Consider the following 24,504-nt stretch of genomic DNA (forward strand, 5'->3'; position numbering starts at 1 on the left):
TGAACAATGCATAGTTTAAGGTTTATGTTTTACCCTCCCCTCCAATTTTCTTTTCTGTACCCACCTCCCACCCCCACGTACATACTATTAAGAATGTATTTAGGTGCCTATTATATATTGATATTACCGATCAACCTTATGATCCACTAGCCATATTCCACAGAATACAAAGTACAGGATCACTCTCCTTTGCAGGTTGATTCAAATTAACCAGGATGACCTACCAAGCCCAGTTCCTCAGTCCTGTTCCCATAAAGGTTTCAGGTGGACAGAATTGCTGTTACAAATGTCATGCAAATTGTGTGTCGCTAACCTAAAGTTGAAATAATGAAAATGCTGTACAATTACAATTCAACGCTCCCCTCTCTTCTTTTTGTACCCCCCACCCTTGTTTTATAAAACAATAAAATATTAACAAAAAATAAAAAAAAACTCAGAGGCATCCTATAAAAGATATAAGGAAGATATAAAGAGGCCAATAATGCGTGCAAAAAGGCAATTAGATTCCCTAAACTTTAAAAAAAAAAAATGATAGCCAAAGAGAGCAAATACAACCCCAAAGCATTTTTTAAGTACATAAATTCTAAAAAAAAAAAAAAAAAAAAAAATGAAAGTGTAGGTACACTAAAAACCAGGACGGGGGTGTTAGTTAATGAGGACCAGGAAAAGGTAGAAATTTGAAATAACTATTTTTCCTCCGTATACATTAAGGAAGAATCTATGGCAATAGATATGCAAATGATTGCTGCAAAAAAATTGTAATTGGCTAACTCAAGACAAGGTGCTGCAGCAACTAAAGAAAGTTAATATTAACAAAGCTCCAGGGTCTGATGGTATTCATCAATGAGTACTTAAGGAACTAAGTGTGGAAATAAGTGAACCTCTGTTTTTAATCTTTTATTAATGTCGTTCCCATATTCAAAAAGGGTTCAAAATCCTTGCCTGGAAATTAAAGACATCTGAGCTTAACTTATGTGGCTGGGAAAGTATTTGAAGAGGTATTAAGGGATAATATTCAAGAATTCCTTGAGAAGAAGGTGGTTATCAGCAAAAGCAGCATGGTTTTATGAAGCACAGATCATGTCAGACTAACTTGATTGTATTCTACGAAGAAGTAAATAGAAGTTTAGATCAGGGTGTTGCAGTGGATGTGATCTATTTGGATTTTGCCAAGGTATTTGATTCAGTTCCACACAAAAGATTAGTGTTCAAACTCAAAGAAATCGGTCTAGATGTAAATTCTTGTTCTTGGGTAGAACTTGGCATTAAAGTACAGTACAGAGAGTTGTCATTAAAGGGACACTGTAGGCACCCAGACCACTTCTGCTCATTGGAGTGGTCTGGGTGCCAGCTCCCACTACTCCTAATCCTGTAAGTGTAATTATTGCAGTTTTTTATAAACTGCAATAATTACCTTGCAGGGTTAACTCCACCTCTAGTGGCTGTCTACTAGACAGCCACTAGTGGTCTCTTCCTGGTCCATAGCACAGGAAACCTGTGCTAGAGCGTCGCTGGACGTCCTCACGCTGTGTGAGGACCTCCAGCGTCGCTCAAATCCCCATAGGAAAGCATTGAAATTCGTTTTCAATGCTTTCCTATGGGGAGACCTAATGCGCATGCGCGGAATTGCCGCGCATGCGCATTAGGTCTCCTCAACCGGTGGGCGGGATCAGTCTCGCCCGCCGGCCGACGGAGCCAGTAGGAGGAGCGGCGCGGAGGAGGAGACAGCGGCGAGGGACATCGCCGCTGCCTCGGGTAAGTCACTGAAGGGGTTTTCACCCCTTCAGTAACTGGGGATTGGTGGGTGGGAGAGGGACCCTCCAGTGCCAGGAAAACGGATCGTTTTCCTGGCACTGGAGTTTCCCTTTAATGGTAACTTTTCAAGCTGGACAGAGGTGGCAAGTGGTGCCCCTCAGGGTTCTGTTCTGGGACCCCTTCTATTTAACATGAATGATTTTGAAAAAAGCATTGAAAGTCATGCTTCAGTGTTTGCAGATGACACAAAACTCTGTAAAGTAATACAATGTGAGCAAGATATGACTTTGCTGCAGAGGAATTTAGATAGACTAGGGGGCCAGGCACTCAAATGTCAGATTACATTTTATGTGGAATAATGCAAAGTTATTCACTTTGGCATAAAGAATGCACAAGCAACTTATACCCTTAATGGAAGTGAATTCTTTTTCTCTTTCTCCACCTCTCACTAAAATTCTCAATCTCTCTCTCTCCTCTGGTATATTTCTATCGCCCTTCAAACATGCAACTGTAACCCCAATTCTAAAGAAGCCCAATCTTGACCCTAACTCCCCATCCAACTATCGTCTACTGCGTTTTGCATCCAAGATCCTTGAAAGAATTGTGTATGCGAGATTGACAGATTTCCTCAAGTCCAACTCTCTGCTAGACCCGCTTCAGTCTGGTTTCCGCGCTAAGCACTCTGTGGAAACGGCACTGACCAAAGTATCCAATGATCTACTCGCTGCAAAATCTCGTGGTCACTACTCTATCCTAATTCTCCTTGACCTGTCTGCGGCTTTTCACACTGTTGATTATCAACAGCTTCTTCTCATCCTCCGCAATATTGGTCTACAAGATATTGCTCTCTCCTCTTTCAGTGTTTCTTTATCTGGCTTCTTTTCCCCAACTCCTCTCTGTTGGTGTTCCCAAAGGTTCAGTCCTTGGTACCCCTACTGTTCTCCATCTATACTGCCTCCCTTGGTAAACTCATTAGCTCCTTTGGCTTCCAATATCATTCCTATGCAGATGACATGCAAATCTACCTGTCCTCTCCTGATCTCTCCCTGTCTCTCTTGACTAGTGTCTCTGACTGCCTCTCTGCTATTTCTAACTGGATGGCTGCCCACTTCCTTAAACTAAACTTGACCAAAACTGAAATTCTGGTCTTTCCTCCCTCAAGTGTTGTTACTCCTGTGTCTGTCTCCCTCCAAGTTAGTCAACGGTGCTACCCTCAGCTCCACCACGCAGGCTCACTGCCTAGGTGTTCTCTTTGACTCCGACCTCTCCTTCAAGCCTCATGTTCAATCTATCGCCAAACCCTGTCATTTCCATCTCAAAAACATTGCGCGCATCCGCCCCTACATAACGCCAGATGCGACTAAGGTGTTGGTCCATTCCACTGTCCTTTCTCGCCTTGACTACTGTAATCCGCTTCTCAGTGGTCTTACGTGCTCCCAACTTTTACAATCCATAATGAATGCGGCAGCGAGGCTCTTCTTCCTGTCCGCCCGCACCTCCCATGCCTCACCATTCTATCAGTCCCTACATTGGCTTCCTATAAAATATAGAGCTCAATTTAAAATTCTAATTCTTGCTTTCAAATCTCTACATAATGCTGCTCCCACCTATCTATCCTCCCTTATACACAAGTATGTCTCGTCTAGGCCTTAACGATCTGCTGAAGACTTACGTCTAGCTTCTGTCCGTACTCCCACCTCTGATGCTCGCCTTAAAGACTTCTCGAGGGCTGTACCGTTCCTGTGGAACTCGCTTTCCTCCTCCGTTAGATGCTCCCCAGTCTCCACTCCTTCAAAAAATCATTAAAAACCCAATTCTTCATAAAAGCGTATCATTTAAACTGTTAATAGCTCCTGACTGATTCCTCTTCTGCAACTGTCACTAGTCTAATACTATCATTACCTTTTTGTGTCATTTTACCCCACTCCCTCTAGCATGTAAGCTCATTGAGCAGGGCCCTCAATCCCTCTGTTCCTGTGTGTCCAACTTGTCTGGTATAACTACATGTCTGTTCGTCCACCCACTGTAAAGTGCTGCAGAATTTGATGGCGCTATATAAATACCATAATAATAATAATTAGGGATAACAACACATGAGAATGACTTGGGAATTGTTACAGACAACAAATTATGCAACAATGTGCAATGCCATTCTGGGGTCAGTAGGAAAAAAATTCCTAGTTTGTTGCAAAATTTGAAGTGCTTCAAACTGGGTTTTTTTGCCTTCTTTCGAATCAACAGCAAAAAACAAATGTGAGGAAGGCTGAACTTGATGGACACATGTTTCTTTTCAGCATATGTAACTATGTAACTAACCTTTGGCCTTGTGGCTAATGAAGATGTGAATGCATTTGCATATTTGGGAGCTTTCACAAAAATAGCCCCTGCACTAGCACTTGGTTGACTATTGATATGAGAAGGGAAATGGTGGTGTTAATAATAATTTCACTGGGGAGCTACTTCTGGCATTAGCAGATGATGATCCAGCTGTTTTATATGAACTAAGGTGGCCCATGCTCTTCGAAACACCTTCTTCTAATTCCTATGCATCATAGTTGATTTGATTGCCATAGCTGATGGCACTCGTAAAGTCTCTGCTGAGCTCTCTCTGCTGAGCTCTCCCTTGGGTGGCTACAAGAAATAGGAGGTAGCATAGGCAACGGCAACAAATTCACTGTTTTCACCAATCCTTTGCTCCAACCACCATAAAACAGAAAATGTTTTGCTTGGACTAGCTGTGGTGAAAAGAGCTGCAGTTCCAGTGGAACTTATTGCAGCATGAATGTGTGTTTTCTTACCCTTGTATGTACATGTGACAATAAAGTTGAATCTTAACTGAGAAGACCTCTTGGGTGGTGTATTGGACATGCTGCTAATCCCACTATCCTGAGGTTGAATACTACTAATAGTGGTGGCAGCAGACCTCAAGGCAGAGGGAGGGGTGCACTACTGCTAATGGTGGATTGGTGAACGTAACCCCTTCCCTACCCTTTCTCAATAGATTTTTTGGGATTAGGACACAACATTGATGATGATGGATTTCCTAATCTTATTACAATAAACTCGAAGTCCAAATAATTGGTTATTGTGTAAACTAACAAAGCTTTATTCAGACATGCTGCTATTAGTGGTGGTGATGGTGATGTAATTCAAAAGAAACTCAAAGACAAAAAAATATATTTTTAGACACACGCCACGGTACCCAGAAAACACCCATCAATCAATTAATCATTCAATCAATTCACAACTGTAAAGGATGAGTGATTATTCCATGTCCTATATAATGTTGATCATTTTGGTTTATAATTTTGGGTTTCTTTATCTTATTACAATAAACGAGAAGTACAAATGATTGGTTATTGTGTAAACTAGCAAAGCTTTATTCAGACATGCTGCTAATCCAACTATCCTGAGGCTGAATACTACTAATAGTGGTGATGGTGATGGTAATTTAAAAGAAATTCAAAGACAAAAATATATATTTTTACACGAGCACACCGGCTAATCATCCAATCAATTCACAGCTGTCAAGGTTGAGTAATTATTCCTTGCCCTATATAATGTAGTTTATTTGGTTTATGATTTTATATTGTCCTGAAGAAAGCTCCAAGGGTGAACTGAAACATTGATATTGTATGGAGTTTCATTAATAAAAAGAAGATTATTGGAATCCCTAGAGTGGTAAAACAAATAAATACATAAATATATATGACGGAGCTCCTGTACTCAGACCAAGTCCCTCTGCATAGTACGCTTCCTAGCCACTTGCAGGGAACACTTCACCTGACGTCGAAGCTTGATTGGGGTCCTTCTAACCCGACCAGGCTGCTACTCTCCTTCCAGGCAGGTATAGTCCCCTCTGTGTCTTTCGCTGCAGCCCTTTTTCCTGGCAGGTATCCACATCCGCCTGCAATGTTGTAGCGCTTGTCTTTAAAAAGGCACCTGCGGCTCTCAGACCTAGCTCTCTTGCTTCATCCCACGGCTAGAGGGATCCTGCAACCAGCAAACAGGTCCGAAGACTCTGTCACTGGAATCACTACAAATCCACACAGGGCACAAGTTCCAAAAGGAACTGACATACAAAACTTTTTTTTTCTTGGAACTAGTCCATATGATTATTACATAAAGATTGGTGTGACAACTCAATAAAAATACAAACAGTCAAATCATAGCAGACAACATACAGCAACCTATTATAACACAATGACATATTTATAAAGGGGTGGAGAAGACAATAACTAACATAAAATATCTCTCCTGCCTGCATAATTAGCAATATGCAAATCTACCTGAATATGCAAATTAACCAGCCTTGCTATTCAGGTAGTGCATATTACTGTTGCTACCTAAACAGGCTCCATAGCCAAATCCACTTAGTTGGTAGAAATCCTCAGCGGTACAGGAGAGCAGACAAAACATTTAACAGTATACACAAACACTTTATAAACAATTACATTACACACACCCTGCACCTATAATGGGTACAGGGTGACTAAAACATAAGAAATGCCCAGCAACCTACATAAATAGTCTGTCTGAAGGGCCAGGTGATGGTGACTACAGGGGTGTATTTTGCACAGTGTTGGTGTATGAATGTAGGGATGTATTTGTGTGTAGTGTTGGCATTTGAATGCTGGGATTTATGAACTGCCACACACACAGATACATATTGTCACACACATATATACAAGTCACAATTTACAATTTTAGCCACCTACCTGTTTCCATACCCTTTGGAGGGTTTCTTCCATAGGGTCCAGTGGGTGCAGGACGAGGGAGATGGCTGGTTAAGGCAGATTTATTTTTTCCAAATCTGCCTTTTGTCTCTCTGAAAATAATGCTTCATAAACTTCATGGCATCTCACAGAGGGAGGGACAGGCAGCTGTGTGGCCATCTGTGTCATTTTGTGGGTCTTTATATGAGACATGTTGTGCTTAATATGAGCATACTTCCCAAGTATCCCTAATTAGGAAGAACAGTCCATATTTTGCTCTTTTTTTTGCCCCCTCTTTTCTAGGAGCTCCACATTGTTAATGAGTCTGAGTTTATGCCAGAGTCCCAAAACAGTAATTCTCACAGTATTGTATATTTAAACTACAATAAATGTATTTAGAAATTAGTCTGTGTACCTAAGTCATATTGTTCTTGTTTTAAATTACATTTTAGTTGCATAAATTGTTCTTAGTAAGTCCCCTAAATGTTTTCAGAACAGCTCCGCCCCTGGCTGCACCCCATTTTTACACAACAAAATTAAAATGTCCCTCTCTGTACATTAAAAATGTTGGGAAAACCGGAGCGGAGCCGACAGCCCGGGAGAGGCGGCCGATCTCCTGGCGTGGGACCCGCACGCAATCGGGAAACACACTCTGCCCTGCTACCCCCCCCCCTCTGGACCGGCGGGGGTTATCCCGGTCCTCGCTGGGGTCGATTACCCCCAATCAAGCAACGAAGCCTGCAACCAAGCACAAGTGCATGGGCCTGACCAAGATGGCGGCACAGACGCGGCCCACGGCTGCACGACATCTCATCACACCCCCCAAGCATACTTTAGAGTTCTTCGACCGACTCGGCACAAGCCTCTGGTCAGAACTCAAGGCCAAAGGCCTAGCCCTCCAAACAGCGATGAAACGAGCAGCGGCATGGATCCGCCCTTCAACACGGCGCCAATTATGCTGGCTCCCGCCCAAGGCCTCCAGAGCGACCTCCCGACGAAGGCGATTTTGCAGACCCAGATGGTGGAACACTTGGCTATACCCCCCGTGCACCAATACTCACCAACGCTCTCACACACATCAAGGGGAGTTCACCCAACTCGCTTACCGCCCGACGACACTCATAACCTTCGTCCCTCAAGCGGATCTCACCACCAGGGCTGCCATCAGAAATTTTGGGGCCCCTGACAAAGAGTGTGTGTTAGGGTGTAGTGAATGCAGAGTGTGTCAGTGTAATGAATGTAGTGTGTGTGTAAATTTGTAGTGAATGCACAGTGTGTGTTAATGTGTAGTGAATGCAGAGAGTGTGTTAGTGTAGTGAATGCAGATAGTGTGTTAGTGTAGTGAATGCAGAGAGTGTGTTAATGTGTAGTGAATGCAGAGAGTGTGTTAGTGTGTAGCGGATGCAGAGTCTGTGTTAGTGTAGTGAATGCAGAGTGTTAATGTGTAGTGAATGCAGAGAGTGTGTTAGTGTGTAGCGGATGCAGAGTGTGTGTTAGTGTGGTGAATGCAGAGTGTGTTAGTGTGTAGCGGATGCAGAGTGTGTGTTAGTGTAGTGAATGCAGAGTGTGGTAATGTGTAGCGAATGCAGAGTGTGTGTCAGTATAGTGGATGCAGTGAGTGTGTTAGTGTGTAGTGTATGCAGAGTGCATGTTGTATTAGTGAATGCAGTGTGTGTATTGTATTAGTGTATGCACTGTGTGTTAGTGTATGCAGTGTGTGTTGTATTAGTGTATGCAGTGTGTGTTGTGTCAGTGTATGCAGAGTGTGTTGTGTTAGTGGATGCAGTGTGTGTTGTGTTAGTGTATGCAGTGTGTGTTGTGTTAGTGTATGCAGTGTGTGCTGTGTTAGTGTATGCAGTGTGTGTGTTGTGTCAGTGTATGCAGAGTGTGTGTTGTGTTAGTGTATGCAGTGTGTGTTGTGTTAGTGTATGCAGTGTGTGTTGTGTTGGTATATGCAGTGTGTGTGTTGTGTTGGTATATGCAGTATGTGTGTTGTGTCAGTGTATGTCGTGTGTGTGTTGTGTTAGTGTGTATGTAGTGTGTGTGTTGTGTCAGTGTATGTAGTGTGTGTGTTGTGTCAGTGTATGCAGTGTGTGTGTGTGTGTGTTGTGTCAGTGCATGTAGTGTGTGTTGTGTCAGTGTATGTAGTGTGTGTGTGTGTGTGTGTTGTGTCAGTGTATGCAGTGTGTGTGTTTTGTCAGTGTATGTAGTGTGTGTGTGTGTTGTGTCAGTGTATGCAGTGTGTGTGTGTTGTGTTAGTGTATGTCGTGTGTGTTGTGTCAGTGTATGTAGTGTGTGTGTGTTGTGTCAGTGTATGTAGTGTCAGTGTATGTAGTGTGTGTGTGTTGTGTCAGTGTATGCAGTGTGTGTGTGTTGTGTTAGTGTATGTAGTGTGTGTTGTGTCAGTGTATGCAGTGTGTGTGTGTTGTGTCAGTGCATGTAGTGTGTGTTGTGTCAGTGTATGTAGTGTGTGTGAGTTGTCAGTGTATGTAGTGTGTGTGTGTGTTGTGTCAGTGTATGTAGTGTGTGTGTGTTGTGTCAGTGTATGTAGTGTGTGTGTGTTGTGTCAGTGTATGCAGTGTGTGTTGTGTTAGTGTATGCAGTGTGTGTTGTGTTGGTATATGCAGTGTGTGTGTTGTGTTGGTATATGCAGTGTGTGTGTTGTGTCAGTGTATGTCGTGTGTGTGTTGTGTTAGTGTGTATGCAGTGTGTGTGTGTTGTGTCAGTGTATGTAGTGCGTGTGTTGTGTCAGTGTATGCAGTGTGTGTGTATGTAGTGTGTGTGTGTTGTGTCAGTGTATGTAGTGTGTGTGTGTGTGTGTTGTGTCAGTATGCAGTGTGTGTGTTTTGTCAGTGTATGTAGTTTGTGTGTGTTGTGTCAGTGTATGCAGTGTGTGTGTGTGTGTGTGTGTGTTGTGTTAGTGTATGTAGTGTGTGTTGTGTCAGTGTATGTAGTGTGTGTGTTGTGTCAGTGTATGTAGTGTCAGTGTATGTAGTGTGTGTGTTGTGTCAGTGTATGCAGTGTGTGTGTGTGTTGTGTCAGTGTATGTAGTGTGTGTTGTGTCAGTGTATGTAGTGTGTGTGTTGTGTCAGTGTATGTAGTGTCAGTGTATGTAGTGTGTGTTGTGACAGTGTATGCAGTGTGTGTGTGTGTTGTGTCAGTGTATGTAGTGTGTGTTGTGTCAGTGTATGTAGTGTGTGTTGTGTCAGTGTATGTAGTGTGTGTGTTGTGTCAGTGTATGTAGTGTGTGTGTGTTGTGTCAGTGTATGTAGTGTGTGTGTGTGTGTTGTGTCAGTGTATGTAGTGTGTGTGTTGTGTCAGTGTATGTAGTGTGTGTGTTGTGTCAGTGTATGCAGTGTGTGTGTTTTGTCAGTGTATGTAGTGTGTGTGTGTTGTGTCAGTGTATGCAGTGTGTGTGTGTGTTGTGTTAGTGTATGTAGTGTGTGTTGTGTCAGTGTATGTAGTGTGTGTGTTGTGTCAGTGTATGTAGTGTCAGTGTATGTAGTGTGTGTGTGTTGTGTCAGTGTATGCAGTGTGTGTGTGTGTGTTGTGTCAGTGTATGTAGTGTGTGTTGTGTCAGTGTATGTAGTGTGTGTGTTGTGTCAGTGTATGTAGTGTGTGTGTTGTATCAGTGTATGTAGTGTGTGTTGTGTCAGTGTATGTAGTGTGTGTGTTGTGTCAGTGTATGCAGCGTGTGTGTGTGTTGTGTCAGTGTATGTAGTGTGTGTTGTGTCAGTGTATGTAGTGTGTGTGTGTTGTGTCAGTGTATGTAGTGTGTGTGTGTGTGTGTGTTGTGTCAGTGTATGCAGTGTGTGTGTTTTGTCAGTGTATGTAGTGTGTGTGTTGTGTCAGTGTATGCAGTGTGTGTGTGTTGTGTTAGTGTATGTAGTGTGTGTTGTGTCAGTGTATGTAGTGTGTGTGTGTGTTGTGTCAGTGTATGTAGTGTGTGTGTGTTGTGTGAGTGTATGCAGTGTGTGTGTGTGTTGTGGCAGTGCCTGTAGTGTGTGTTGTGTCAGTGTATGTAGTGTGTGTGAGTTGTGTCAGTGTATGTAGTGTGTGTGTGTGTTGTGTCAGTGTATGTAGTGTGTGTGTGTTGTGTCAGTGTATGTGTGTGTGTTGTGTCAGTGTATGCAGTGTGTGTGTTTTGTCAGTGTATGTAGTGTGTGTGTGTGTGTTGTGTTAGTGTATATAGTGTGTGTGTGTGTGTTGTGTCAGTGTATGTAGTTTGTGTGTGTGTGTGTGTTGTGTCAGTGTATGTAGTGTGTGTGTGTGTGTGTGTTGTGTCAGTGTATGTAGTGTGTGTGTGTAAATGTACAATAAGGAGGGGGAGGGGGGGCATTTTAACATTATTTAAAAAAAAAAAATTTAATTAATTAAATTGTTTCTCCCCCCTCGCTGCTTACCTGTGTCTAGGGAGGGGGGAGATTCCATCCCCGGTGGTCCGGTGGCATGGTGGGGCCCCCCGGGTTCCTGTTACCGCAGAGGGGGCCCAGGCAGCACACTGCTTCTCCTCTTCTCTCCTCCAATAACTCTCGCGAGACCCGCGGAGCGTTGCCATGGCAACCGGGTCTCGCGAGAGTTATTAGCAGGGAGGAGAAGAGAAGAGGCTGTGTGCTGCCTGGGCCCCCTCTGCGGTAACAGGAAGCCGGGGGGCCCGCGGCTGCACACATAGATAGCGATATTCGCTATCTATGTGTGCAGGGAGGGAAAGTGGGGCCCGGGACTGCCAGAGCAGTCCGGGCCCGCCGCCGGGCCCGTGACAACTGTCACGGTTGTCACCCCCTGATGGCGGCCCTGCTCACCACCACCCAAGCACACGCCCAGGAAGGTCTGAACAGCCGGCGCAGCGAACAAGTAAACCCACGGCAACGAGACCGCACACCTCCGCACAGACTGGGCATCGGATGAAAGGGAGGTAAGACCCGGTCTGTCTGTTGGCCAGCTCCGGTGATGAAACTGACGCAGACGACTCGGCAGAACCCACTTAACCTGACGGACAAATGTAACGAGCCAACACCCATGGACATGGTCCTATGCATAGCATACTCTGCCCCTGCATCGGACTAAGCACCTAACATCTGAGTCTCCAAGGCTATTGCAGGACATCATCTTATTACCTTGTCATGACTGACCTAGGCCCCAGAGGCTACCAGGCTGCCTAACGGTCTTATTGATGCTAATAATCTGTTAAACTCTGGTTCAACATGTTTAACTTTTATTATTTTTAAGTTCTAGCGTTTTGTTTATAATTTGCTTGTTAAACTTATTTTTATAGCTATCTTAACTAAGCCTGTGACCCTACGACCTTACAGTCACCAGTGGTAGCTTATACCTAGTTAAATGTCTATGCATGTTGCCTACCTGTCTAAACGAGACACTGCAGAATGTATACAAACCAAGTCTAGCATGTTCATCACTAACGATGATAATAATCTACTGTAATCTTAAAACTTGTTACTTCAAATCCAGAGCACGCTTTTTGCCTGATATAAACGTCTAACGCCCCATAGTATATTAACCTTATGTTATAGCATGGTTATTACTGTCTAAGGATATCCCACTGCTTTTTAACCTTTTACCATATATATATTAATGTGCTTCTTAATCTGTGCTTTTTAATCTGACCCACAGACTAGCTAGCCAGACTTACTCAGGGACACATTATAATGCTCAAGCTAGACATACACTTGAATTATTTTAACGTCTGCGAATGTGCAGCCCAGTACACAACGCTAGGCTATCATTATGAGCAAGCTCTCTTATAATCAGTTCATTTTGGCATACATTAGAGGAAGCCATGTTATCATATCATATACTATACCTGTTCTTGCTTTTTGTTGAAACGCTATGCTGTTCACTATACACTGTATAACTCAGCTGCCGAATATTACTACACAATGACAGTGACTTGATTTACCAGCTACTTTATTAATTTGTACACCATGTCTCAAACTTGACACAGTCGTGTTCCTCTCTTTTTTTTTCTAATAGTTTTTCTAGACATGCACTGCTTAGCCTGTTCTTTTCATTTGTGTCAGTGTATGTAGTGTGTGTGTTGTGTCAGTGTATGTAGTGTGTGTGTTGTGTCAGTGTATGTAGTGTGTGTGTGTTGTGTCAGTGTATGTAGTGTGTGTGTGTGTTGTGTCAGTGTATGTAGTGTGTGTGTTGTGTCAGTGTATGTAGTGTGTGTGTTGTGTCAGTGTATGCAGTGTGTGTGTTTTGTCAGTGTATGTAGTGTGTGTGTGTTGTGTCAGTGTATGCAGTGTGTGTGTGTGTGTGTTGTGTTAGTGTATGTAGTGTGTGTTGTGTCAGTGTATGTAGTGTGTGTGTTGTGTCAGTGTATGTAGTGTGTGTGTTGTGTCAGTGTATGTAGTGTGTGTGTGTTGTGTCAGTGTATGTAGTGTGTGTGTGTGTTGTGTCAGTGTATGTAGTGTGTGTGTTGTGTCAGTGTATGTAGTGTGTGTGTTGTGTCAGTGTATGCAGTGTGTGTGTTTTGTCAGTGTATGTAGTGTGTGTGTGTTGTGTCAGTGTATGCAGTGTGTGTGTGTGTTGTGTTAGTGTATGTAGTGTGTGTTGTGTCAGTGTATGTAGTGTGTGTGAGTTGTGTCAGTGTATGTAGTGTGTGTGTGTGTGTGTGTTGTGTCAGTGTATGTAGTGTGTGTGTGTTGTGTCAGTGTATGTAGTGTGTGTGTGTGTGTGTTGTGTCAGTGTATGCAGTGTGTGTGTTTTGTCAGTGTATGTAGTGTGTGTGTGTGTTGTGTTAGTGTATATAGTGTGTGTGTGTGTTGTGTTAGTGTATGTAGTGTGTGTGTGTGTGTTGTGTCAGTGTATGTAGTGTGTGTGTGTGTGTGTGTTGTGTCAGTGTATGTAGTGTGTGTGTGTAAATGTACAATAAGGAGGGGGAGGGGGGGCATTTTAACATTATTTAAAAAAAAAAATGTTTTAATTAATTAAATTGTTTCTCCCCCCTCGCTGCTTACCTGTGTCTAGGGAGGGGGAAGATTCCATCCCCGGTGGTCCGGTGGCATGGTGGGGCCCCCCGGGTTCCTGTTACCGCAGAGGGGGCCCAGGCAGCACACTGCTTCTCCTCTTCTCTCCTCCAATAACTCTCGCGAGACCCGCGGAGCGTTGCCATGGCAACCGGGTCTCGCGAGAGTTATTAGCAGGGAGGAGAAGAGAAGAGGCTGTGTGCTGCCTGGGCCCCCTCTGCGGTAACAGGAAGCCGGGGGGCCCGCGGCTGCACACATAGATAGCGATATTCGCTATCTATGTGTGCAGGGAGGGAAAGTGGGGCCCGGGACTGCCAGAGCAGTCCGGGCCCGCCGCCGGGCCCGTGACAACTGTCACGGTTGTCACCCCCTGATGGCGGCCCTGCTCACCACCACCCAAGCACACGCCCAGGAAGGTCTGAACAGCCGGCGCAGCGAACAAGTAAACCCACGGCAACGAGACCGCACACCTCCGCACAGACTGGGCATCGGATGAAAGGGAGGTAAGACCCGGTCTGCCTGTTGGCCAGCTCCGGTGATGAAACTGACGCAGACGACTCGGCAGAACCCACTTAACCTGACGGACAAATGTAACGAGCCAACACCCATGGACATGGTCCTATGCATAGCATACTCTGCCCCTGCATCGGACTAAGCACCTAACATCTGAGTCTCCAAGGCTATTGCAGGACATCATCTTATTACCTTGTCATGACTGACCTAGGCCCCAGAGGCTACCAGGCTGCCTAACGGTCTTATTGATGCTAATAATCTGTTAAACTCTGGTTCAACATGTTTAACTTTTATTATTTTTAAGTTCTAGCGTTTTGTTTATAATTTGCTCGTTAAACTTATTTTTGTAGCTATCTTAACTAAGCCTGTGACCCTACGACCTTACAGTCACCAGTGGTAGCTTATACCTAGTTAAATGTCTATGCATGTTGCCTACCTGTCTAAACGAGACACTGCAGAATGTATACAAACCAAGTCTAGCATGTTCATCACTAACGATGATAATAATCTACTGTAATCTTAAAACTTGTTACTTCAAATCCAGAGCACGCTTTTTGCCTGATATAAACGTCTAACGCCCCATAGTATATTAACCTTATGTTATAGCATGGTTATTACTGTCTAAGGATATCCCACGGCTTTTTAACCTTTTACCATATATATATTAACGTGCTTCTTAATCTGTGCTTTTTAATCTGACCCACAGACTAGCTAGCCAGACTTACTCAGGGACACATTATAATGCTCAAGCTAGACATACACTTGAATTATTTTAACGTCTGCGAATGTGCAGCCCAGTACACAACGCTAGGCTATCATTATGAGCAAGCTCTCTTATAATCAGTTCATTTTGGCATACATTAGAGGAAGCCATGTTATCATATCATATACTATACCTGTTCTTGCTTTTTGTTGAAACGCTATGCTGTTCACTATACACTGTATAACTCAGCTGCCGAATATTACTACACAATGACAGTGACTTGATTTACCAGCTACTTTATTAATTTGTACACCATGTCTCAAACTTGACACAGTCGTGTTCCTCTCTTTTTTTTTCTAATAGTTTTTCTAGACATGCACTGCTTAGCCTGTTCTTTTCATTTCATTATATTTAAAAAAATTGTGCAATATAATCTAATGCCTTGTAAACTGTATGTTTTGTCTGACTAACTGTCTTACCAATGCTACCGAGGCATGGTTCGACTGTCTGTTACCCACTTGCACTCAAAAATAAAGAATTACAAAAAAAAAAAAATGTTGGGAAGTATGATATAAGTCAACTAAAAATGCCCTTTTATGCTCTTTAAAAAATTACCAACTCTAACTAAAGTGCACCATCCATTTTAGGCTAGGTAACAACTCTGTCTGATGCTATTAATGCTTTTCCATTTAGTGACTTATTCTCTCCAAATAATAATATTAATGGTTTGCTATATATAATATAGCACTGGAGAATAACAAACTAGAGTTGAGAATTACAGGAGAGATAGGAAATAATATATATTGTCTCCTTTGGAGTGGGAGCCCCAGGGGGGCTTCACAGAGATAGAGGAAATGTATATCATGACCCCTACAAGGTAGAAGTCAACCCAAGGGTTAAAAGGGATAAAACTTAACTTTTAATAAATTTACAACAAATGCAGTACCAAAATCCTTATCATCCAAAAACAATACACACTATATACATAATAAAAACAAATAGAGACCACGAGTGGACATTATAGAGATCTGAAATGAGGGGATAGTCTTCTAAAGAGTACCTAGTGGCGACAGTTAGAATCACTCCAAAAAAAAAAAAAAGAGGATGATAAATAGTTAATATATAGTTAATAGATCATTTAAGTTAATATCTTAAAGGGACTCTCCAGTGCCAGGAAAACAAATCTGTTTTCCTGGCACTGCAGAATCCTGCAGTGCCCCCCTCCCTCCCATCCCCATCCTATGTTGCTGAAGGGGTTAAAACCCCTTCAGTGACTTACCTGAATCCAGCACCGATGTCCCTTTGCGCTGGGTAAGGCTCTGCCCATGCTCTTCCCACGCCAACTTCAGCCAGCAGGGGAGACCTAATTCACATGCGCGGCAATGCTTTCCTATGGGGATTCCGGTGACGCTGGAGGTCCTCATGCATATGGGGAACCCGGAAGACCCTCTAGTGGCTGTTTGATAGACACACACAGTATACAAATAAGATAAATTGGCGCAAGATTCAACCTAATAGACAAAAAAATATTATATTATATACCAATACAATAAAATAAGCAGCACCAGCAATGTACCCTGGTAAAAAGGTACCACGTAATACAGAAAAGAGAAAAGTGCTAGTGCGCTGAGAAATTTGTATAGAGACACCTATAAAATCATCCAGTGACTCTCCAAATGTAAAATAGTGATTAAAACAGAGACCCAAAAGACAAATATGTGCACCCAAATCACTGACACACATATACTTATAGCCTTATAGCCTGTCAATGTTGGTAGCTGGGTACTGTAATGAGGGAGACAAAAAACAGGGAGGGGGGACAATAGGAGGTACTCCTAGTGCATTAAAGTAAAAATATACATATAAAACACATATATATAAAATCCCTATAGGTAAAAAACTCACAAAAGTAGAGTGGTATAAGCCCCACTCACGGCTATCATGCCCAGGGAGGATCAGCCCCTTGGGTACGTGGGATCCGCAGAAAAAGCTCTTAGTGACCACTGTTATAGACGCAAAAATTTATTGGTATAATAATGAATTCCAAGCAATAAAACATAAAAATGGGTCAGTCCAGCCGCAAGCTCACCACACCAAATCGATCAGAAACAGGGATAGATGTTAAAACGTGAGTCTTTGCTCCTGTTCACTCCTGTTTCGAGGTGCCTCTTGCCGGTAGATGTTTCCCAGTCACTTCCGTGTGCGTCAATGCCGTGGTCACGTGACGCGTTTCGCCCCGCCTCTTGGGGCTTTCTCAAACGAGCAATATTCTCCTCCCACAAAAATACGAAATATATATCGGATGCCCTCAGGCCGTGATCCAATCGGCCACTAAGTCTCTCAGTGTTCAAATTAAAGTTCAATATCCTTCCATTATGGGACATCCGATATACCCTTAGAATACTAAAAGTTTATTTCTAAAACACATATTAAAACACTTACTATTAGCCAATATAAAGCATAATCCTACATCATACAAATACTACCATTATACATAGAAACTTCTCTGCCTCTTAAAAACACAATTGTAGCAGCAATACCATATTTGAACAAAGGGGTTGATCTCCTAAACGAATCTTACCTAAAACATACAGAAAAAAATAATACAGAAAAAAATAACAGATATATAAATATCCATATAAATACAAATAAAACTTTCTTTCTTGAGTATAAAAAATCTTGAGTATAAAAAATCTCTTTACGAAAAAGGGGGGACCTCTATAAAAAATTACATAACTCAAAATCCTTATTAAGACCGGACGGGGATAAAGTATCAAGTAAAAAGATCCAGCGCATCTCCTCCTGTCCGATCTTACGAATAAAATCCCCTCCCCTCCAATCTCTAAATACCCGTTTGATCCCCACAAATTCCAGTCCACTGGGATCCTGATTATGCATATTTTTAAAATGTTCAGAGACACTATGGCACTCCAGCCCTCTTTTGATGTTATATATGTGTTCCCTTATACGAACATGGAGAGGACGTGTAGTCCTCCCCACATACTGTAGGTGACACGGGCATTGGAGGAGATATATCACATTATTAGAGTGACAGCTGATATGTTCTCTAATGCCAAATTCTTTATTATTCCTTTCTGACTTGAACATTAAATCTGTCTTAATATCTCCCTTATTAATAGTTCTACATGCGTAGCACATTTTGCACTTATAAAAACCTTTCGATTCCCCTAAAAACATACCAGGTGGTCTCCTTATTTTTTCTTTATGAAAACTCCGTACTAAAGTGCTTCTCAAACTAGGCGCCCCTCGGAAGGTGACTTTAGGTATAGACGGTAGCAGGTCTCCCAACTCTTTATCCGTTTTTAATATTGGCCAATATTTCCTTATTATGTGTTTGACCGATCTATGCTGGTCATTAAAATCAAACACTAAAACATCTTTAAAACCATCTATATTTTCACTCTGTTCATGTACTGGATCTATGAGTTCCCGCTGTGTTTTTCCTTTTACCTCATTAAGTGCTTTTTCCAAAATTTCTTCTGGATATTTTTTCTCTTTAAATTTTTTCATGAGATCTTGCGCTTGCTCCTGATATCTAGTTTCTTCCGTGCAATTTCGTTTCAATCTTAGGAGCTGGCCCTTCGGTATGTTATTTAACCATGGGGAATAATGCCCACTGCTATAAGATACATATCCATTGACATCTACCTTCTTGAAAAAGGTTTCTGTCTTAAGGACTCCTCCATCAACAAAAATTTTAAGATCTAAAAAATCAATGGACTTATAGTTAAAAGAGCTTGTGAGGTGAATACCCCACATATTATTATTCATAAAACATAAAAAGTCATTAAAATCCTTTTCCGGTCCATCCCAAATAAAAATCATATCATCGATGTACCTGCGATAGGCTCGTACCCGTGCGCTCCAGTCATGCTGCCCATAGATAAAACTCTGTTCCCAGTGGGCCATAAATAAATTGGCATAACTGGGCGCATAGGTACTGCCCATCGCAGTCCCCCTGAGTTGTAAAAAAAATTGGGAATTGAACCAGAAATAGTTGTTCTCTAAAGTCCATCTAATGCACTCAATAAGAAAATTGATCTGTTGTTGCCCCAATGTTTGATCTGACTCCAGAAAATATTTGGCAGCAGCACAACCCTTATCATGAGGTATGCACGTGTATAGGGAGGTAACATCACAGGTCACTAAAGCATACCCCTCTTTCCATTCTAGGTCTTTGATCATCCTCAGGACATCTGAAGTGTCCTTCAAGTAAGAGCTGGTATTACCCACTAAAGGTTGTAAAAAGGAATCTATGTACTTAGATAAATTATAAGAAAGGGATCCTATACCCGAAACTATGGGTCTTCCGGGGGGATTCACTGGGTCCTTGTGGACTTTAGGAAGGGTATAAAAAACCGGAATTCTAGGTGTTTTAATATTTAAAAAATCATATTCTTTACATGTTAAAAAACCTTTCATTTTCCCTCTATCTAAAAGTTTTGTAAGTACCTTTGTCATATTCCCCAATGGGTTCCCCTCTAGTCGTTTGTAGACCTCAGTGTCCTCTAGTTGTCTCATACATTCTGCCACATACTTTCCAGAGTCCATTATCACCAAACTACCGCCCTTATCTGCGGGTTTGATGACAATCTGATCATTTTCTCTGAGTCCCTTTAGAGCCGTCCTTTCTTCATAGGTAAGATTATGTTGTGTTTTTCTGTTCTCTAATTTCTTAAAATCATTAAAAACCGCTTTCTCAAATGCCTCAATATTGCCATGTTTCAAATATGTAGGGTAAAAATTAGACCTATTTTGGAAAGAGGTATGTTTAAGACCGTCATCTTCTAAAGTGCTTGCTACATTATTTTGTCTATTTAAAAAGAATTTTTTAATACATAATCTTCTGCTGTATTTCATCAAGTCTATATACGCTGGAAAGGTATTAAAATTCTTTGAAGGTGCAAACTTGAGTCCCTTGTTTAGGACCTTAATTTCATTATCTTTAAGGGAATATGCGGAGATATTATTAATCCCAATTGGGGTTATCGATTGTACCTCTTTTCTTTTCTTTTTCTTTCCTCCTCTGCATCCCCTATACTGATTCTCCTCGTCCTCTTTATTGAAAAATCCCCTCTCTTCGGTTCTCTGTCTAAAAAATCATCCCCATTCTGTCTCATTCTTTTCACTGAGAAATCCCCTCTTTTTGATTCTCTGTTAAAGAGATCTTCATCATCTTGTCTATCTCTGAGTGCTCCAAAGCGATTGTATGTGGTATATACCTGTGGACTACTCCTTCTGTTGGTTCTAAAATTGTCTCCCTGCTTCTTGGGGGTGCTAGGTCTTTCGTATTGCTTCCTCCTATTATTCCTTACTTTTGTCCACTCCTCCCTTTCTCTCCCCTTATCTTGGAAACCCCTTTCCCTATTGGGGTGCACCTCTGGCCATGACCTTGGGTGGGCATTCTGGGGTTTGTGGGGATGGGGGTCTTTATTCCATCTTTCCCCCCTATCCATGTTCCTACTTTGATATTCCTTCCTATAATCCCTCACTTTCCCCTCTTTATAATCTCTTTTATCCCTTCTATATTTCCTAATTTTTGTCTCTTTCACATCAGCCTCCACCTTTTCAATACTTTTTTGGGTCCTCTCAGATAGTTCAATAAAATCCTCTGTTCCCATACATGGCTGCAACTGCTCATGTATGTTCTGTACCTCCTCATCTATTTTTTCTAGAGATTCAGATCTACATGCAATGAGAATGTTCATACATTCAAAAGAAAATCTTTCTAGTGCATCTTCCCATATTTTGGTGTATTTTTCATTTTCTTTCTCAAACGTGGGTGTTTTAAAGAACCTTAGGCCCCTGGGTGTTATTTTCTCAGACAAGTATTTCTCCATTGTAGCAATCTCCCATTTATATTTGGTCTCTTTAATTAATATTTTTTCTAACCGTTTAAAAATCTCCTCAATGTCATTTTCATTTTTGTCTATTTCCTCTCTTACATCGTCATCCTTATCAAATTTAAATGATGACTTCCTTCTATAGTCAAATATAGACATTTTAAATGCAGCCCCTTATCTCTAATTACCAGATAGAAACACACAGTATACAAATAAGATAAATTGGCGCAAGATTCAACCTAATAGACAAAAAAATATTATATTATATACCAATACAATAAAATAAGCAGCACCAGCAATGTACCCTGGTAAAAAGGTACCACGTAATACAGAAAAGAGAAAAGTGCTAGTGCGCTGAGAAATTTGTATAGAGACACCTATAAAATCATCCAGTGACTCTCCAAATGTAAAATAGTGATTAAAACAGAGACCCAAAAGACAAATATGTGCACCCAAATCACTGACACACATATACTTATAGCCTTATAGCCTGTCAATGTTGGTAGCTGGGTACTGTAATGAGGGAGACAAAAAACAGGGAGGGGGGACAATAGGAGGTACTCCTAGTGCATTAAAGTAAAAATATACGGGGGGCGTGGCCTAGCAGCGGAGCGGAATGGCTGCCTAATCTCTGAGCTCCTCCGTACTCGCCCTGCAAATCGCTAGAAAGCTGCCCCAAACGCAAATATGGGGAAACACACTAAGGCTGGGGGTACCCCCAAACCAGCGGCCACCCGCCCACCTGCAATCCAGGCATCGGTCAGGCAATACATGACCACACAGCCGGACCCATCTTCCCAGGCCTCCGCTGAGGCCTTCCTGTACTCGGAGGCCTCATCCATGAGCCCGAACTCCCAGGTCGGCGACGCGAGCGGAGAACCCACTGAACACCCGCCGGCAGATTGGATGGCCCTGCTGAGAGCACTGCCTACCAGAGCGGATCTGACCCAAGCCACATCGGCCCTCCATGCCTCGATCCGGGCCGACCTCCAACTGATGAGAGCGGACATGCAGGGTATGGCGGACCGCATGGCGCGGCTGGAAGAGGAACAAGACAACCTCACTGTGGCCCACACAACCACAGAGTCCACGCTTCTCAGCCACACTGCCCACTTACAAGCCATGGCGCGCCATGTAGAAGACCTCGACAACAGGGGCCGCAGAAACAACCTGCGGATCCGAGGCCTACCTGAAGGCGAAGAACCCTCAACCCGGCTCACAGACACACTTACCTCCCTGTTCAACGACCTTCTAGGCCGTCCTAAGGACACCCTGATTGACTTTGTCCGTGCACACAGGGCATTAAGACCCAGAGGCCCTGAAGGAGCGCCGCCGAGAGATGTTATATGCTGCTTAACTATCTTCTCCCTCAAGGAAGACATACTACAGGCGGCCCGTAATGCGGGATCCATTACCCACGAGGACCACCCGATCCAGATATTTCCCGATCTCTGCCCGGCCACATTGGGCTACCGCAGGGCCCTGAAACCCCTCACTCGAGCCCTGACGGCTCAGAAGGTGAGATACCGATGGACTTTCCCGACCGGCCTAATTGCTCACACCCCTAATGGTCCCATGCCGGTACGCAACCAACAGGACCTGCAAGATCTCACCATTGAGCTCCAGCTACCACCTTTCAACATGCCTTGGCCGGACCCGTTAGACTTCTATGTAGGCCCACCGAGGCCGACACGAGACGACCCACTGCCACAAAGAAGAACTAGATCTAGACAGGAGACGGCGCGGCCAGTCGGCAACACCCGCTGAGTTCTACGGCTCCTAAGAGACTTTGAGACCCACAGTTTGAGGTACCTGCCTACGAACAACAACCCGCTGGGGAGCCTCCCATAAGGTATCTCACAAACCACACTGAACTGCCGATCTCCCTCTCTTGTTTCACTTTTGGGTGGGGGGCTGAAACGGGGGATTTGATAACTCTGCGGCTCACGCTGTGCCTCGACCGCCACTCAGAAAGGGAACATTCTCTTAACCGGCTGCGTTGCCATAGAGGGACTGACATTGCCACACCACCAACCACGAGCCGCAGAGACGGGGAGACTCGGTGCCACCGGCACATTTTGTGACTACTAATAATGGTGATATAGGGTCTTTGTCGGAGGGCCCATCCTCCCCCTCTATTGAAGTGGATGGGTATATACCATGGGGAAGGATAGGCAGGAGGGAAACACAACCACCACACACACGCCTGACGCCAGAGCTCAGGGCCACAACACGACACGCTATCCAACTAGACACGCCATGATGCTCGCACACACGACTCACAAGGCTAGAAGCCTGGTCCACACGACATGCATAATCTTTACGATACCCCACTCACAAGATCACAGACAACCTAGGGGCTAGAGTATTTTTTGGGCGGGGCGGGTAGGGGGTAGCCGGAGGGGCCTTCCACGTGGGAGTTTTTCTTTCTTTTTGTTGTCACCGCTGTAGGTGACCCCACGGGGAAACACCTCGTTGTTTTTCTCCTTTTTTATCCTTTCCTCTCCCCTCTCTGAACCGGGACCCCGGAGAGAGACCGGGTATATCCGAGAGGCATTCAGTAACCAGTAGGCCACGTTCCCACCTGGTCGGGGTGTCAGGTAGAAAGGCAAGGGGACTCGACCGAACCGCTAGTACGGACGGGACGACTCCACCTCGGCCTACACCCGAGCCATTATTTTGTATAGTGTTGTTTTATTGTTCATTGTTTACTTATTGTTTACATAGTGTTCATTTTATTTTTCTTTTCTTTTTTGTGTCGTCTCTGTATCTAATCCTAGGCGCTCAAAGTCCGGCTGCGGTGTCCGCGTGGGGACTCGGGAAGGGGCCTCATCAAGGACCACCCGTCCAGGTAACACCCTTTCCCTGTACCTCTGACACGCTCCTCCCCTGAACCCACCCACCACCTGAGTGGTACTGCACACCGTAGGCCCACCATTTATCTGCCCGCACTACCCCTCCCAGAATAGCCCATAGGTACTCCGTCATGCAGAACCCGAAACCGGTAACCAGAGCAGACATCAACATTGTCTCTATTAATGCCAAGGGCCTTAACCAACCTGAGAAACGATCACAGGCGCTCCGCCACTTTCACAGCCAAAGAGCCCACATAGTATTCATACAGGAGACACATTTCAAGGAGGGTCTGACACCTAGAATAACTGACAAACGGTTCGCCCAATGCTATCTCAGCAACAACCCCTTAGGAAAATCCAAAGGCACGGCCATCCTCCTTCATAAATCCCTACATTTCACACCCACAGCAACCATGAAAGATGACTGGGGAAGGTATATATGTGTTAAGGGAACGATAGCTGACCGTACGTACACGCTAGCCAACCTGTATGCTCCTAACACTGCGCAACACCGTTTTCTGACTAAATCACTGAAAGCCATCATGGCCTTCACGGAGGGTTGTCTGATCATGGGAGGAGACCTGAATGTGGCCCTACAACCGAGCCTAGACACCTCTACGGGCACCTCGACGATACCCAGACATGTGTTGACCACTATCAACAAAACCCTTAGAGACCAACGCCTGACCGACTGTTGGAGAGCGACACACCCTGATGACAGAGACTTCACCTTCTACTCCAATCCAAACAAGACGTACTCCAGACTTGACTACTTTTTCCTACAACACTACTACCTGACTGATGTTAAGTCTGTGACGATTGGGACAGCGACATGGTCCGACCACGCACCACTCACCATGACGCTAACGTCTCCCCTCTATAAGCCGACGTGCCGCAACTGGCGACTGAACGAAGCCCTACTTACCGACCTAACAGTAGCCACGGAATCCCGAACCACACTTACTCAATACTTCACTGACAATGTTACCCCAGATGTGACACCCCTCTGTGTGTGGGAGGCCCACAAATGCGTGATACGAGGCTACTTCATAGCCAAAAGCGCAGCCCTGAAAAAAGCAAAGGCTGCCAGACTGGCGACCATAATCACGG

Source organism: Pelobates fuscus, chromosome 2 (assembly GCF_036172605.1).
Source record: "Pelobates fuscus isolate aPelFus1 chromosome 2, aPelFus1.pri, whole genome shotgun sequence".
Classification (NCBI taxonomy): domain Eukaryota; kingdom Metazoa; phylum Chordata; class Amphibia; order Anura; family Pelobatidae; genus Pelobates; species Pelobates fuscus.